Raw genomic sequence first — 11833 nt, 5'->3', positions numbered from 1 at the left:
TACGCTCCGTGCACGCCCTCTGACCCACACGCACCCTCTCCCCTGCCTGCTATTAACTCCTGCCTCCCCGTTCTTGTACAGCCTACATCTGGAGCAGGGACGGTGGGCTCTCCCCCTGCTCTGCATGCATTGTCCCTGTGCTCTCCTGCATGGTGCAGGGCTCCCCTGGCTCAGCCCACCCCGTCCTCTGTGATCCCATCCCTCCCTGGTCTCTGCCTCACCCCCCAGCGCTGCTCCACACGTCGCCCCAATTCAATGGGAGATCGTGGACATCTGTCCCTCCAGGTGAGACTGCATGGGTGTGTGTCCGTGACTGACAAGTGCCATCTGCGTGTGACACGGTGCTAAATATAACCCCTGGCAGTGTGATGGTATATAGCATCTGATGTGTATATATATATATGGATACATTGTATAGGCACTGCCATGCAGGCTGATCCCCTCTCCTTACACTCTGGAACAGCCTGATGGCAGGAAAGTTTACACTCAGGTTGTCAGTTGTCAGGTCCCATTACATAGTTGTCAGGTCAGACAATGGTCCCTGCTCTTATTATAGAATATTCTCTCCTCTGTCGCGGCTGGTACGTGTTGTGTGTGCGGACCACATAGGTGAGGCTTGTCCCGTATGTCAGGAAGCGATCACAAAGCCAAATCTATAAACTGTTTCTTTAATACAATGGTCTTTCTGGTGCTAACACCTTTGGCTGAATCCAAAATAGAAAAGTACATCGTTCTTTGTTCCAGAATGCAGCTTTATGCCCGGGTCTGACAGCGTTCTCTCGTCCTGATCTCAGTTGGGATCACTACCGTGTCAGTAAGCCCAGGGGGGATTGGAAATTCGCCCATAGGTATCATTTCTATATGCAGCACAGTGATGGCTAGAGTTCCCATTGGGGTTCTAATATTATTTTTTTCTGATTTTAAGGCCGGGTTCACACTACTGTTCATTATGTTGTTTTGCTTTGTAATTGGAGCAGAAAACCAGGTATCAGTAGGCTTGTTGCTTACTGGATACCCAATGGACCCACTGGTTTTCAATGGGGGCCTGTCAGGTGTCTGGCTAGGTGTCCACCATAAGGGGAACTACATTAAAATATTTGCAACAGTGTTAATGATTGTATATGTTGTGTTGATGTGCGGTGCTGTATATGGGCCTCTTATCTTAAAGGGGTTGTCCAATATACCCTATAAGGGCAAAAATAACTCCTTGAGGGGGGCCCACACCCAGTATGCCCCTTCTTGAGGCCAGAATGGAGTATGATTGGCTCCTTCACTGGCAGATAAGAACCATTCTAACATACAATGACATCCATGTGTATGTATGTCCAGAAGCCAGACCTGCAGTGATCAGCTGATCCCTGGACTGGATTCAATTTCCAAAGGCATTCTCTTGGTTGTACCTCCTATTTAAGTTCCAGCATTGTAACATTTCTTCTAGCATTTCCATTGCCCGTTTGCCAGTGTAAATGTAACCTCAATGTAGCCTCTGTCAGGGTGGTCCATGTCGAGGTTTACATTTGTTTGCGTTATTGGGTAGCCCAGCATGGAGTGTATAAAGTAAGCCACACATTATAAGTGAGCATAGATCCAGGGCTGTTCATGTACCAACCAGTGGAATGTCCTAGACTAACCCGTTACCCATCACCATTGCCACTTATGATTGCATTGCAAGGGTTGGCTGCCTGTAGCCACATGTAGTGATGTATATTAAAGGGGTTTTCCGGGATTTTATTATTAATGACTGATTTTTAGGACAGGCTATCAGTAGCAGATTGAGGGTCCTTCTCCGAGCACCCCTGCTGATCAGTTGATTGAAGGGACAGCTTTTCTGCAAATACTACGGCCACCTTATTCCTCTCCGGGCAGTAGGGATAGGCCATTAATATTGACCTTCTAGAAGGCATTGTAATCCCAGTTACTTGTCTTGGGAACCTTGGTGACAGGGAGTAAATTACTTTTGGAACCAGTAGTTGTCAGTACAAATAAATTAACTTTTTGTTGTTAAAAACACCTAGATAAACACATGCATTTTAAAAAGGTTTTGATGCATTTATAAGAACAAAACACATATTTATTATTTTTTTTTATACTGTACTAGCCTACATTTAGGGTATACGTCAGCAGCATTTTGGCCGAGCAGTACACTGATGCATATTACCCGTGCCATGTGCATTAAATTCTGTGGACTGAACATAGTCTACTTGTGGTTGCGTTCTGTCCGGTTTCATGCATATACTATAATTTAGCGGCACTCCAAGGTACAGACAAAACACTATACACTTGGGAATGGGCCAAATGTAGTCACTAGTAGACCACTTTCAGTTCATTACACTCAATAGACCCTGCAGAAGTACGCCACGTCTGCTGTATGCTTATGTATCCTTTGGATGTAGACTAGTTAGTAGATTTGATATGCAGCAACAAACTAAAAGCATTAGTTTGGGTCATCAGAGGCGCGATCAGGACCTAAAGCTGGAATAAGGACACAAAACTGTGGCTGTATGAATCCGGCCTTAGGCTATGTGAATACAAGCATAGGTTTCCGCTGTTATCTGCTGTGTTATCAAATACACGTTGAAAATTCCAAAGGTTGCTCTGGATTTTGACAATGTTTTCCACATTCAATGTACCTATGTGCCCCTGTGACTGGCGCATTGGTTTCTGCAAACCCTGTAGGGACCGTTATAGCAATTTCTGCAACAAATCTATGGTATGCAAATATACTGTTGGTGTTGTAGCTGGTATATAGTTCTATATCAGCTCTGTGCCTCTTACTTGGAGTACTAGACAGGGGCTTTTTGCGATATGTGAATAGACCCCTTAATTCAGTTAGATACCATATTCACACCGGAGACTTTTGATGCTTATTTTCAGAAGTGGATCGTAAGTACAGGAAAATATACATTGTAAAATATTCAATTACTTATATATCAGATGTGTGACTATGATAAGGTTTGATAGGAGTGTTATTTTTCATCCTGCCTTTTGTAAAACTTTTTTGGGAAATATCATGAATTTCAAGTCTTTTTGTGGATTAAATTTTAAATGTACATTTTTATATTTATTTATATATATTTTTGATGAAAAGACTATTGAAGAAACGCCAGAAAAGAATGCCATACCAGTAGCATGTTGCATAACATACGTTATATTATAAGTTTGATGCATCCTTGGACATTGTTGTCTAACTTTATACCACCTTTTGGTTGGCTTACTTTATGCAAATATTTTAAGCTAAAATTTTCACAATTTTCATGTGCAAACTTGCATTTAAAGCCATACAGTGCTTTCCAATGAGATTACAGGCAACTTGACAGGAGTTCAGAAAACCAGATCACCTTCCTCGGCTTATGGTCAGCAATGTAGTTTCTGGGATGAGATGACAGTATAGTCAGTCCTTATGTAATAAACCTGGCTGCGTTACAAAAGCTCAGCAATGCCAATTGGGTTCCAATATTTTTGCCAGAACAGACAAATTTTGGGGGTGATTTTTTTTTTTTTTTTTTAGTAGAACAATTTTACTAGCTCACTATGTAAGATGTGGGAGCTTTTCTGCATAGTCTATAACCTTTGACAGATTCCAGAATTGAGGTCTGACTAGCAGTGCACACAATCTCCTACCATTTGTCCTTGTGCTGAGATCTGTTCTGCACACTATCAGGTATCCAGTTGTGTAGTAATGTTTGCTTGCCATTCAGGGAACATTTGCACTTTGTATTATCTTATCGCCAGTAATTCTGAAATCCTTACATAGTTTGTTATATTGTGTCTCTATTTTATTGCTACGGTGTCGCAGTGGAAAGAGGATTGTAGAAGTGATGTGTCTACACATGCATGGAGCTTGCGTCTAGTAGAATGGATCTTGTTACTGTGTCCCTTACCATAGACACACCCTGGGCTCTGCTGTAACTCCACCAGTATCCCCCATTACTTTGTGATCGAATGTTCACCGTTCCTTGCAGATACCTCCTCCTTAGTATCCCCAGAATGCAGGCAGAAGGCCTCCTGGGTCGCCTCGGGCAGCCTTTTTCAGCCTTGCTTCATGCGATTACCACAATGGCAGGACAGTGTTTTATCTTGAGAAAAGAGGAGGTCTGTGGCTGTCAGTGTGCTCTCCCCGGGGATGTGTATGTCACTCACTAGCCGGCTACTCTCTGAAATTCCAGCTGTCCAGCTTGGTTGAGGCTAGAAAGGCTGTCATTTTTGTTGAGTTATTTTTGCTTCAGACTCTCTCTGTATTTTTTTTCTATTCTCCAGTTTCTGGCCTGAAACATTTTATACTACATGAGTGTGTTACCATCCTGTTCCAGTTTGCAGCGTGGTTTGTTTTCAGTACTTGTATAGGACAATCATAGTCGTAGGGTTGTATGGAGGGTCTCGCGGCTCATTTCAGTCCTTGCCTCAGACTGGTTCACAGTCTAACTTCCCCTATTTCTCCCACACGTTCACTAAGGCCAGTCTCATAAGGAGTCATTGTAAACCCCCTTCACTGTAAGCTGGTCGGGTCCAGAAGAGTGAAGGTGGCAGTGCATGGCAGCACCATTATACTTCTTAAAGTGTCCCTGTCATTTAGGAAAAACTGACATGCCAGACAAACCAATCTCTACAAATTTCTGAGAGAGTGTGGTAGCATACTTCACTTTCCGACTCCATCTAGCTGCGCTGGACAAGCTCCATTGTAAGCCTATCGAGCATGTCTTGTTGAGCGGGATGGAAATCATGGCCAGCTGGGAAGTTGAAGTATGCTTCTCCCTATGGTATCCCGATGGAGATTGGTCAGCGTCTGAACTAGGGCTCGGTGATTAATCATAAAAAAACTAAACGGAATATGGCCTCAATAAACCGACTTGATCTTCTGTATGATGTCTATTATTTTGTAATCATTCCCCATTTATTTATAGCCTCATTATAACGCTTTCCCAATTGTCTCATAATATTTCTGCATACAGTCTATTTACAAAAAGTAGCAGTGACCTCTAACCTGTCACCTGACATTCCTTGTCTATGTATACTGTACATCAGTGCCCCCAACCTGAGGTTCTCCAGCAGCTGTGAAGCTACAACTCCCAGCATCTCCTTGCGGGCATGCTGGGAGTTTTAGTTTCATAACTGGTGGAGAATGTTGTTCTATAGAATGTATTTATTGGATATAGCCTCTGCTTCCCCTATGTATACAGCACCACGACTGGGCTTTGTAGATACTGACCCCTCTCATCTGTTATCTGCAGTTTGCTATGCCCAAAGGGTGTGGCTTGCAAAAGGGGAGTGGCTTATAAAAGTGGATTGGTTTGATAATCATTCAATAATCGTAATCAAGGTTACATGTTCAATCAATTGCGATATTGCTTTAAACCATAATTCCCCAGCCCTGGTCTGAACACTCAGACATGTCAAAATTTTTCTAAATGACACAGGGACACATCACTTTTTGTGGTTCTGTCTGTGCAGAACCAAAATATGCTGAAAAAAAGCAGCGGCATAAAGGTAGTACTACTAGTTGACCACTCCATACAATAAGGGCCCTATTACACGAGACGATTATCGTGCCAAAAATCATTATATCGTTCAAATTTAAACAATAGTTTAAAATCGTTTGTATATAACCTAAAATTATCGTTAATCGTTTGCTGTAATTCCACATTCGTTCGCTCAAGTTCCGCAGTTGTTCACTAATCGTTCAGTGTAATTGCACATTGTCCATTGTTTTGCTGGGATCAGAAGGAGTAAACAACCATAGTAACAATCGCATTAACGATCATATTAACGATTATAGTAACAATCGTAACTAACGACTATTGTTCTGTGTAATATGGTGAACGATTTTAGGTTAACGATAAACAATCTTGTTTGCGATCGTTAATCATTAAAAATCGCTCCATGTAATAGGGCCCTAAGCTGATCACAAAGTGCCTCCCTGCTCAGACCCCCAGCAATCTGCTATCTGTGCTTTCCTGCAGCATGACCACATGGAAAATGAAGCATTGCAGTGCACATTCATATCTATGGGTTGTCTGTGTAATGCAGGACAGGACAAGATTTCCAGAGAAAGAGGTCCTCTCTGCAACCACTACAAGAGATAAGGATCCCCTATCTGTTAACTGAGGCTTCCCTTATATAATAAGGACAACCCTTTTAAATAAGCTGGAGGCATTTTGGAATCGAGTATACTTTTCCTTTCTTACATCCACTGCTGCGTTAGGTGACAAAAGTGCTCTGAAATGGTGGTGCGATCTTAGCTTTAGGCTGCTTTAACAAGTCGTGATATATGGTCTGTAAGTTGGCTGTATATCATGGACTGGACTGTTCAACTCTTAGGGAGCTCCCTGCATCATAATTCATTATAATACAGTGAGCTCCGAAACAGCTGAAGCTCTACGCTACTGAAATGATACCGCTGTATGAGTTCAGTAGTGGAGTGCCTTAAAGCGACTCTGTACCCACAATCTGACCCCCCAAACCGCTTGTACCTTCGGATAGCTGCTTTTAATCCAAGATCTGTCCTGGGGTGCATCAAGAGCAGCTCTGTGTGGTATGAATTCTTCAAAGGTCACAGAGCACGCTCAGTAATGTTTCAAATACATCTCAAGGGGACAGATTCTGTCTATTGTCATCTATGTCCATGAGTCTTGCTGTAAAGCATGTGACTAAATGCTAAGAACAGCCCAGGCAATATGCCAGCCCCCATAACAATGTACAAAAAGTTAAATAAAAAGCTTACAGTCAGAAAGTAGAAACAGATTAGAATAAATAAATAACTTTTAATATCTGGCTCTAATCAGTCAAAGAAAATCTGAGAGACACATGCTCATTAAAGGGGTTATCCAGCACTACGAAAACATGGCCACTTTCCTCCCTACTGTTGTCTCCAGTTCAGGTGTGGTTTGCAATTAAACTCCATTTACTTCAATGGAACTGAGTTTCAAAACCCCACCCAAACTGGAGACAACAGTAGCACTGGATAACCCCTTTAATTGTTTCAGAGCTCACTGCATCATAAAGAATCAAAGCACGTGTGAATATACTCTATGCTGCACTGGTTTCATTTTGAAATCCCTTCCCATTGATTTTAATGGAGAACTTGCTAAAATATTCTTTTGGTCCCACCCCCTTGAAAAAGTGACATACATGTCACTTTATTTAGCGAGGTTCTGCCTGTAAGCATAACTGTTTTAGCTTAAAGCTATAAAATCCACATCCCATTTAAAGTTTTGTGCATTTCAGCAACGTTTTTTGTCATAATGCTCAAATTAAAAGGCATAAAAAAAACCCTCCAAAATGTAAAAACAAAACAAAAACCACAAACCAAACTAAAATCGAATTGTTTATTGAGTTGGTAATGCTGATCACATTGCAAAGTCCAGACAGACAGTTTAGGTTCTGATTATATAAGGAAAAATGTCTGCCACTGTGTGACTGTGCAGCAGTGCTAGTCTTCTCCTCTTGTACCCCATTATAAGTCAGCATGGTCTGTCTGCATCACTGGTTTCAGCGGTCTGATGGATCAGACCCATAGGGCCTTGGGGTCCTATAGGGATTTGGATGGATTCTTATGAAAATGTGAGATTTGGGCTGCTGCATGTTTTCATGTCCTAATAGAGAAGAAGAGAACTCCACACCAGTATTCCCTCACAGGCCATCCATTTCATCATACTAAGAAATAAATGAATGAAGTAAAGGGTGGAAGGGGTTTTAAGAGGAAGTAAAGAAATTCAATTCAATGGGCAGAACTTGGATATAAACAGGAACGGACTAATGAGATTACCAGGTTTCCCCTATAAATAGTTAGTAATGCACAAATAGGTGTAATATGACAGGAATGCAATTGGTCACGTCACAGGATTTCAGGATTTGCATTTTCACCAGGTACTAAAAGGGTGACCTTGGCCTCAGAAACTGTGCAGATTTCTGTTGCAAAAAAACATCGGAAACCCCACTACCTTTAAAATTAATTGAATTCGGGGCTTTGCTTACACAATGCAGACCATGATTAATACAGAGCAGAAATATCTGTTCATCCAGTACATATCATCTGCTGTTTGTCCTGCAGGAATTAGTGTTTTCTTTCCAGTCTGACAGAGTTCTCTCTGCTGCCACCTCTGTCCATGACAGGAAATGTCCAGAGCAGGAGAGGTTTTATATGGGGATTTGCTACTGCTTTGTACAGTTCCTGTCATGGACAGAGATGTCAGCAGAGAGCACTGTGTTAGACTGGAAAGAAAACACCACTTTCTGCAGGACATACAGCAGCTGATAAGTGAAGACTTGAAATTTTTAAATAGAAGTACATTACAAATCTATATAACTTTCTGACACCAGTTGATTTGAAAGAAAAAGATTTTCAGTGGAGTACTCTTTCATATTGTGAAGGAACCCAAAGACTGGAGACCAGAAGTTGTACTGTGGAGCCCTTTAAGAAAAGCTTTTCTTGTGATGTAAAAACATCAGACATAATGAATCACACGCGGGTGTGCTGCACACGTACTGCAGTAACATTATCGTAGCGTGGATGGTGAAAATGCCACTGGTATAGGTGGGCCTCAGTATGACAGGTTTTAGGTATGTGACAAACAAAGGCTAGTTATAGAGCAATGTGCAAGGTGTGGGGCCAGGAAAGTAGGCCATGAGAATGCTGGTGCCTTGGAGGCACTGTGTAGGCTGTGTGTAATACTTCAGTAGCATTAAAGGGGTAGTGCGGCGTTTAACATTTATTTACTAAATAACACATATTACAAAGTTATACAACTTTGTAATGTGTGTTATTTAAGTGAATGGCCCCCTTCCCCGTGTTCCCCCCCCCCACCCCGGAAGTGTGGTGCGGTATACTTATGTATTCGCTGTCAACCCTGGCCGCCATCTTGGGTTGACGACGTTGTGTACGGGAGGCCGGCTGGAGCAGTCCGGCCGGACTCCCGAAGATGACGTTGTTAACCCAAGGTGGCAACCGGGGTCTACAGCGAATACGTAAGTACACCGCACCACACTTTCGGGGTGGGGGGAACATGGGGAAGGTGTCCATTCACTTAAATAACACACATTACAAAGTTGTATAACTTTGTAATATGTGTTATTTAGTAAATAAATGTTAAACGCCGCACTACCCCTTTAAACCTAAGGACCACATTTTAAAGAAGTACATGGCACAGCAGGAAATGGTATAATTTAAACAAAATAAATAAATTTCCTGTTATACATAAATAGTTCAACATTTTCTGAAAGAGTAGACGATATATTAGATTTAGATGGAAAAAAAACTGCAAAGCTATGGGACCTTTTTTAATGGCAAGAACAGAGACCCGACTCTTCCCACTGAATTGCCCAGTGGGTCGTCAGGAACACTCAGCCTCCTTTTCATTCTCCATGGATCTTGAGAGATAGTAAAGTACAGTGTCTGGCTTAGAGAATGAATGAACGGATAGAGCATGGGCTAACCCATTGCTCCATTCAGGGTGCGAGAGTCAGGTCCCTCCTTCTGTCAGGCACTTATCTCTCCGTCCTAGCTCCTACTTCTAAGGAGTTAATTTATTGATGACCTATTCTTGGCTGGTGGGTACAAACACCTGGCCCATCCGCTGTTAGCTAGAGCTGCTGAGCCAGTACACAGAATGAGCTGGAAGCACACCTTTCTGTACACTGGTACCACTATTATAAGTCTCTGTCACAGTCAGTTTTCTGGTGGTCTTATCCGTCAGTTTTGGCGCACATGATGTTCACTATATATTTGTAGTGTAGATAGAAAAGCAGGAAAGAACACAGATATGTGGTCCAATTTTATGGTCTGTGGATTGTTGAATGTGCCAGAAAATTTTGTGCCGAATTGGCACACTTGTTTGCCATAAGTCACTGGCTGTGTGCCACATAAATAAATCCATTTGGAGATTTCAAAGAAGTCACTGCTCCACCGTGAAACGGTGCAACCATTTTAGTAATCTGGGCCAATATGTAGTGGCTCTGCTTAAAGTGCATGTAAGCAGAGTGGCAGTCACCTAGTGTAGGGCAGCACACTGGCTGAGCAGGGTGTCAGGAAGCCAGCAGGAGAGCGGCCAGGTAACTATTAGCCGAGCAGCGGTGGGTTAAGTGGGACAGGGCTTTACATATTCGCAGTGAAATGAAAAATCCGCTGCGAGTGTGTAAAGCCATAGAAAATGACAGGACACAGGATCGCAGCGGATTTTGCTGTTGAAGTTGCAGTGAAATCCGCTGTCATACAGTACATGTAAAGGCACCCTTAAATCTTATGATCCCCTTAAAGTGTTCACTTTTTGGGTGTTATTTTTAGAAGTAAATTTTTCTTGTATGCAAAGAACCTCTGTACTGATAGAAGCAGTTCCTCTTTTTTTCTGTTTCTTTTTCTATAATTTGCATCTCGAGGTTCTCACCATCCAGCCCCTACTTCCTCCTCCACTACCCTGCTCAGTGGTGAGAAATACCAGAGGACACATCCTGTGTCTGTCTGTACAATAAAGGCCCCACCTAGACTTCTCTACATTGCTTTCTGCCAATAGCCTTGTCACTTGTGTAAGGCCTTCATTTTTTTTTCTGTGGTGCTGTCAGAAAGGAAAAAAACACTTCGGAAGTAGTATGCGTTTTTAATTTAACCAAAAGCATTAACAGTTATGAACTTTCCTTGCCTATGAACCTGACTGACCTTTCACATGCTACTATGTTTGCATGGTTTAAAGAGGATGTACCACCAGGTACATCCTCTTTAACCTGAAGCCACAGATCGAACGGCGCCGGCACGGGGAAGCCGGTGCCGCGGTCCGTTTTCCGGACAGAGGCCCGGTTCCCATGCATGGCGCCGTTCTATGCACCGGAACTGGCTGGTGCTCAAGCACTGGAGGTAGGCCTGCCCGTCTCCAGTGGGAGGGAATTACCTCCCCTGTATGACACGGCTCCCTTAGAATGAATGGAGCCGCGTCATACAGGGGAGGGAATTCCCTCCCACTGGGGTAGGCCGGCCTACCTCCAGTACTTGAGCACCAGCCGATTCCGGTGCATAGAACGGCGCCGTGCACGGGAACCGGGCCTCTGTCCGGAAAACGGACCACGGCACCGGCTTCCCCGTGCTGGCTCAGTTCGATCCGTGGCTTCAGGTTAAAGAGGATGTACCTGGTGGTACATCCTCTTTAAGCATGGGTCTTCAAACTGTGGCCCTTCAGCTGTTGCAAAACCACAATTCCCATCATGGCCGGACAGCTAAAGCTTTGGATTTGGCTGTCCAGGCGTGTAGGGAAATGTAGTATTGCAACAGCTGGAGGGCCGCAGTTTGGAAACCCATGGTTTAGTTTATGGTACAAATTTGCAGTGATGTATGCTGGCACACAGAACACATTTGAAATGTATACTCGAGTTAATACAATCCCTGTTATATACATAAATTATTAGGACGTGTTTAACTGAAGGAGAAGGTCCTCTATTTTTCTCTCCCCTTAATAGGTGGTAACTGCTCAGGTTTAGCTGTCAGATCTGGAAGACCTTAGGCATCCATTGAGGAAAATAGATGCTCGCTTCATGGTAAACTAGTGCTGACACTGATGTTCCCCTGGCAATATTAACAAGTCAAGGGGTCTCCAAGGAAGGAGACTTTATGTGATCAAATCTAACAGTACCTTCTGCACTGGAGGCAACCTTTACAGTATAAGTACAAGAAGTCGGGTATAAACCTATTTTTGCATCTTCTGTATGATAAATATGGCAGGAAGCACAGGATGCTGAGCAGACAGACAGACAACTATGTTTTCACTCGCTGAGCTGTGACAATGACACGCTGTGTTCTGCTCTCTCAACCAGAAGCCTGGCAGATTAAATTGTGCACTGTGACTAATAATGGAAA

The 11833-nt window shown here is 43.0% G+C and overlaps 1 protein-coding gene across 1 annotated transcript in view; it reads left to right on the top strand.

The window, feature by feature from the left end:
- Window positions 1-201: 201 nt before the first annotated feature.
- The window catches only part of CSK (C-terminal Src kinase), a 59819-nt gene continuing 48187 nt past the window's right edge, over window positions 202-11833 (top strand). The window contains exon 1 of the mRNA XM_069981476.1: window positions 202-285. The gene's annotated coding sequence lies outside the window, so the exon portion shown is untranslated. The remainder of the gene's footprint in view (window positions 286-11833) is intronic.

This window comes from Dendropsophus ebraccatus, chromosome 1 (genome assembly GCF_027789765.1).
Source record: "Dendropsophus ebraccatus isolate aDenEbr1 chromosome 1, aDenEbr1.pat, whole genome shotgun sequence".
Taxonomy (NCBI): Eukaryota; Metazoa; Chordata; class Amphibia; order Anura; family Hylidae; genus Dendropsophus; species Dendropsophus ebraccatus.
This window is presented reverse-complemented; position numbering and strand designations above follow the sequence as displayed.